The sequence below is a fragment of the Stegastes partitus genome, unplaced genomic scaffold (assembly GCF_000690725.1).
Source record: "Stegastes partitus isolate 25-593 unplaced genomic scaffold, Stegastes_partitus-1.0.2 Scaffold973, whole genome shotgun sequence".
Classification (NCBI taxonomy): Eukaryota; Metazoa; Chordata; class Actinopteri; family Pomacentridae; genus Stegastes; species Stegastes partitus.
This window is the reverse complement of record NW_007578704.1, coordinates 100244-106852: the sequence shown is the minus strand read 5'-3', so window position 1 is coordinate 106852 and position 6609 is coordinate 100244. Positions and strand designations below refer to the sequence as shown.

Genomic DNA, 6609 nt, shown 5'->3' with positions numbered 1-6609 from the left:
ATCTTCCCTATCTAATGTGATTTATACATTAGGTGGTGTTAATTGTTGCGATCTTCCTGTCTTCATTTTTGTAACTGTCTCTTTAATAAATAAATAAAATGCCACTCTGCAGCCAGATATAAATCAGGATCATGTTCTCAAGCAGTAGCTGATTCATGACAAGCTGTGGGGCATCAGTACTGTGAAAAATCACAACCAGACCGGTCAATATGGTGTGTTTCAGCACCTCAGACAGCTCCGTCAGTTCCCTCTCCCTCCAGTAGGGGTCTCACTCCGGTCAAGCTTTCCTAAGCGGAACCATCTAGCAGCAGCACCGTCGGAGCGTCGGAGCGGAATAAGTGTGACACGCTGACAAAACATCAACAATGTGAAAGGAAGGTAATCAAATGAATTCTCGCTTTTCCCTTTAAACGTGGCGTGTTTGGTGATATGACCGTTTGAGTGAGCGACTCCTTTGTTTTTACCTGCAAACCTACGCTCGTGTAGTTACGTCACCCTGGCGTCGCACCTGTAGATTAGCATGCTAAGCTAATTATTTGCTAGCTGCCTGCTCAATGTCAAGAAGGTTCACTGGACGTTGGTGGTGGTTTTAACTTAATTAGCACCGTTACACAGCTTCGTGTCGTTAATATAAAGGCTAAAGAAATTAAAGGAATCGTATATAATGCACGTAGCTTGCACCTGCTACCTGTACACAAGCTTAGAGACTTGCTCATGTCTCTACTAACTTACATAATCAGAAGGAGGGATTGTGTACTGTGGGAGATGCACACAGAGGAACATAGTGTGCTTTGGAACAGTTAAAGAGCCTATAATAACAGCATACGATGCCACCTGCATGTCAGTATTTACAATAAATACTATTATAGTAGATCCAAGTGTACAAGCAGTAATGATTGGGTGAAGGCGGCAGGAGTAGTTTTTAAGACTGTCTATCTTTAGAGAAAAAGTTAAAACATCTAATTTCTATTGTTGTGACTAGAAAGGTGTTGCATTTAGCCAACAGCTGTTCAGGTGAGGTTTTAAAGGACAACGATCATATAGTGGGATCAGTTCACAGTGACCATAAACTGTGGCTGTATTCAAAACGCACGATGCCACTGATGACAACAGATTTCATAACGAGACACATAGATTGAGCTGTTTGTGTGCTGGATGCTGGCGAGTCAGTTTGGGCTACTGCCCGACACTTGAATGTCCACAGCTCCACTATTTGGCTTCTAAACGTTTCAGACAGCTCTGGATGTCTGACAATTTGATCCTGGAACCAAAAATGTCCACTAACTCTTCAGAAAAGTGGGACAACGTTCCGTAAGTGGGCAGCATCGACAGCCCTACTATGTGTCGCAGATGTGTGACTGAGATGTGATTTCTGGACGATGGCCCCACTCTGAATTGGCTCATTATCATCTCCGATATAGTGGCTACCAGAGATTCTTGGGGGTGGAACAACAACAACATATTCCCGTATGTTAAAAAAAAAAAAAAGAATATAATAAACTATTACTTGTTGCATTTATATTTTGTTCAGTGTACTTATCTTAGAAGGTGCCAAAGTGAAAATCAGGCAAAAGATAAGCTTCCACGTCCAGGCTAAAACTTTTGTAAAAAATATTCATTTAAAAGCAACGATATGCAGCTTAAAAATAAATCCTTGGATTGAGTCTCACCACAAACGTGCTTGGGAGCAGGTTCGTTTTTTCATAAACAACATTAGCTGACGGACTTAAATGGAAATCAATCCAAGCGCTGCTTCTTGCAGACGGAAACCAGTTGCAATCAATGCTTCAGTAATAAGAAGACCATTTCAAGTGGTCATATTCTCCAGATCGGTAGTCAGACACTGTTCCTTCATCTATCATTTCACATGTATCCTCATGCCACTGGCAGGACGACATTTTCTGTCGCCAAATGATTATTATTAACAAATTAAAGAAATGACACCGCAGGGCCTGTGATAATACATTTGTAGCACAAATAGCACAAATGTCCAATGAGTTTACTTTATGTGAAATTAAGTCACCTCTGACTAGGGAAAGGAAAACATCCCCCCTCTACCCCTTTAATACCCTCCTAAATCTGGAAATAAATATTTTGATGAGTAGCCAGCTCGTCAGATGAGGTCAAGCCTGGCCCAGCTGGTCCTCTGCCCTTTTGCTATTTGCTTTAAAAGGACAGCAAGCACAAATTATTCTGTGGTATATTAAGCAACAGATTGGTAGAAAAAAAGTTAGAAAAATGTTGGTGCTTTGTGTGCTAGTATTTGCTCTGACACACAACGGTTACAGGGATGAATACTTGAAAAGGGCACGTTTCCATTTTACATGACTTTGATTCTCCTACTTTTACCCAGAAGTTGTTGTTTTTTTCAGTTTTATATTGTTCCTCAGTTTTCCAGGTTTTCTGTAGTAGGGTTTGCTTCCTTTGGGTTTTTGTAGAGGAATAAAGAATCTAGAAAATATTCATATTGTAGAAGCTGAAATCTTTTCGTTTTTCTTTAACTCCAATCGATTGATTGATTATCAAAAATGTTGGCAATTATTTTTACACATAACAACTGATTGATTCATCAATTTGTTGCTGGATTAAGGTTCTATTGTTGTCGGAGTCCAGAATAAATATATAAATATTTGTAATTGGATTAAAGAGACGAATGAAGAACAGTGTGTTTATGTTCATCAGTGGATAATAAACAGATATAATAAATAAAAGTAGAAATAACACAAAAATAATTGGCTAAAGCAATAAATGCCTAAACAGTAATCTCTAAAATGTTCTAATTATTTCTAAACCATATCCAGTGTCTTATACTATTTTGAGAAGAAAAAAAAACAGTTACTTTCACAGTTTTTGAGCCATGTTGGACAATTTTGTAGTTCTTGTAGAAAGGTTTATGTCATTTTGATCCATTGGGAGTTATTTTTGGCAGATTTGTATCATTTTGGAAAAGTTTCGAGTAATTTTGGGCAATTATTGAGTCATTTTGAAGTAATTTCATTTCATTTCAGACTATCCCTCAGTCATTTTTTACAAATTTATGTTATCTGAGACAAGTTGAGTCATTGTGATTAATTTCAGACATATTTTAAGTCATTACGGAGGATTTTATGCCATTCTGGACAGTTTTTGAAGCATTTCATTCAGGTTTTTTTTATGTTGCTCACTTTTTTTGCATCCTTTTGGACAGGTATAGGTCATGTTGGACTTTTCTTCCCTCAGGTTTTTTTTTTTTTACTAATAGTAATAGCGAAGCGTAAACTAGCATAACTAGCAGACTGAATCACAACTAAACCACATAGACGAGTACTTGTATCACTTGTGTCACACTATCTAAGACAGGGCTGTCCATTCCTGGTCGTCGAGGGCCACAATCCTGCATGTTTCAGATGTTTCCCTCTTCCAACACACCTGATTCAAATGATCAGGATCGTTATCAGGCTTCTGCAGAGCTTGATGATGAGCTGATCAACGAATAGTCAACTATTCGGCTATTCAGGTCCAGCCCTAAATTCTACATTTTCTTGGGGTTCACCTCCAACATCATCCTGTGGAACATTTTGAAGCAAATACATTTAAGCATGGAAATTTGCAGAAATTGTCCTCGTTAAGAGGGAAAAATGCTGCGACCACAGCACATCAGAATCAACAACATCACCACCAGGCCTCCTCCTCCTCCAGTCGTCGGTAACAGTCCTTTCCAGCTGGAGAACATAACATTGAACCAACTCATGTAGTCAGTATTTACTCCTGCGGCCTCGTGCATCATGTCAGAAAGCTCTGTCAGTTTCTGCAAGACTTGGCTCAGCTGCTGTCCGTCCCCAGAATAGGACGGGATGACAGTGCAACACTGCCCATTAATGATGGAGCACATTCCTCCTGCTTCAGCTATCAGGAAGTCAGTTCCACTTCAAATCCGTCGTGTCATTCGGGTGTTCACTGTGAGCTCCTTCTGGGTGAGAGCGAGGGCCGCAGGGGTTAATACTGTAACTTTATCTGGCGGTTGGATTGCGTTTAGTAGTTGTAATAGCAAGTTCTTTGTTGCAGGTTTTCCTGTCGATGTAATCATTCCTCTATTCTTTCATTGCTGTGCAAAACAAGGGTGAAAAGGCAAACTGGTCGTCAGTGTAGATAGCTGTCTTTTCATCTTTGCCTAGTTTGAGGTTCAGTTATCAGTTCAGCAGCTTGTGCTGGCATATCGACGGTAGAGGATTAGGTTTCAATATTGATATTAGGGTTACAACAGCATTATGTCTTGTAGCTGATTGAACTATCATTCTGTCTTTTGAAAATTGTACCTTATCTGGAACATCACTTGCTCTTAACACAGTCCTACATGCCCCTGAGTCAAACAGAAAGAAACTGTGTCCTGGCCTCACACACTGAGAGTGATGTTAGGTTTTTCTCCCTCTGAACTTAGCATTAAATCTGTCCAGGTTTAACACCTCACCGTGTAAGTCCGAGTCACACGCTTCATGGTTCTTATCAAAGTTAAAGTCGTTTTTATTGTGTGGTGTTATTACATGACCTGTTGTCGGGGCGGTCAGTCATGCTGATTGCTGGTTTTCGGCTTGGCAGTATAAAGCTCTGTATCCACCACGCCCACCACCTCTTCCTCGGCCTCCTCGGCCTCCTCATCTCCACCAGCCTCCGTCAGCCTTTGCCCCACCTCGAAACTGGAGCTGCGCTCTCAAGCAAAGTGGTCGTCTTTTCTGAAGCGAAAGCAAACCACTTCTCTTGAAACATATCACTTTTCTTCATTCCTCCTTTTTTCAGTTTTTTGGCCATGCTGTGTTTTTGATTTGAGCAACATTAGATCAGGATCGAGACTTCTTGGTCTGCATCAGGGGTGCCCACACTTTTTTGGCTTGTGAGCTACTTAAAATGACCAAATCAGAATGACCTACCTACATAAAAAACACTTTCTCTCTATATATAAATGTATTTATATTTATATATGTCTGCATATATGTACTGAGTATTCTGTATATATGTTGATGTACTTTGCATAACTGCATGAACCCTTATGGCACAATACAGTTCTGTACATTTTTGATCATTACCTTACTCTGATGACTTGCACTGAATTGAATCTGCCAGGGTTACATAGTACAGAAGCTGCTGCTAACCAGCCTCAAGCAGACTTCCAAATGATCATCGGTCATGGTGGAACGGTATTTGGACTTAATAATCTTCATGTGGGAAAAGGCTGACTCATAAATAAGTAGAGCTGAATAATGCAGTCAAGCAGGCAGCACATTTCCTCATGTCTGGGTACTTTTCCTCTGTGAGTAACTTCCAAAATTGTCCACAAGCCCTGGACCTCGGCTGAATGTCAGCCTACAGTGTTAAAATCTCATCTTCCACTCGAGATGAGTTCAGGTGAAACAATTTTTGAGTATTGCAGTTGACCGTGCATGCGTGGTGACCCAGTCCTGATTAACTCCATCGGTGGTGTTCAGTCACAATAGCATCTTTGGATGAGCTAATCGAAGCTCTATGCCAGTCTGATGGCCAAACCTATTAAAATGCAACAAGTGTGGACATAAAGCATCACAGAGCAGTTTTCTACCATCAAATGGTCACATTGTTGTTTTGTTAACAGTATCAGCTATACTTTGGTTTGCACAATGATGAACTGATGCACTTAGCTGGATGCAGACAGCAGCTCTGGTTGGAGGTGGTTCGAGCTAGATGGGGATGTCAGTGTAGCACATGTTCCCACTCGGACTTTTTTTTTCCAGAAAGCATGGACTAGATGCACAAAATAAATGAGTTATGGTGGCAGGAGTGTGCATGTCCCATTTGAACACTGTCACAGAGAAATACAGAAGCAGAAATGTGCAGGAGCCATTAAAACACAAGGTGTTTCAGAGCTGCTGAGAAGAGCAACCCACTGCCACTGACCGCTGGTGGAGCTGAACTTGTCAGACCTAAACTACATGTAGCCAATGCAGAGGTGTGTGTGTGTGTGTGTGTGTGTGTGTGTGTGTGTGTGTGTGTGTGCGCTCTGCTTAACATTAGTCTGTCTATTAATAATCTGAGTGTGTTGAATAGAATTGACTTTATTGAGGTGTATACTAGCACACACACCTATGTTACTCAGTTATTTTGTGCTGTCATATATTTTATTCCAACTTTGGGTTTTTTTCTCTCATTTATTTATTTTTTCTCCTTTAACCATACATGTGTTTGCATCCCTGGATATGATTTTCTTTCTTTTTCTTGTTTTTACTCTGTTGGCTGCACTATAGTACAAAGTATGTTACAAAAATATTATAATTTCAGTAGTAGGAGAATTATTACTTAGTTTGTCAGTGACTTTTTACGTCCTTTCTGGCTTTACTTGCTGTTTTTGTGTTGTTATCTTAAGTGCTAATCATCTAAATCCTCATAGCTCTCTAACAGAAGAAATTTGCACCCTCTCACTCATCATTCTTCCAATGGTAGAGCTGCTGATCACGCTTTCCCAAATTGTTTGAAGACATAGTAATCGTAGTGTATGTGTAACCGGTAACTTGACAGACGACAAAAACGTACAAAATCCGCTGTCAGTTGCAAAGACTTGTACCCCTACAGAAATTAAATGATACAACAACATATTGGAAGCGG

General features: G+C 40.2%; 1 protein-coding gene across 1 annotated transcript in view; it reads left to right on the top strand.

Annotated features, from left to right (window-relative positions):
* Window positions 1–315: 315 nt before the first annotated feature.
* nmnat3 (nicotinamide nucleotide adenylyltransferase 3) overlaps window positions 316–6609 on the top strand; it is a 29961-nt gene continuing 23667 nt past the window's right edge. The window contains exon 1 of the mRNA XM_008294569.1: window positions 316–378. The gene's annotated coding sequence lies outside the window, so the exon portion shown is untranslated. The remainder of the gene's footprint in view (window positions 379–6609) is intronic.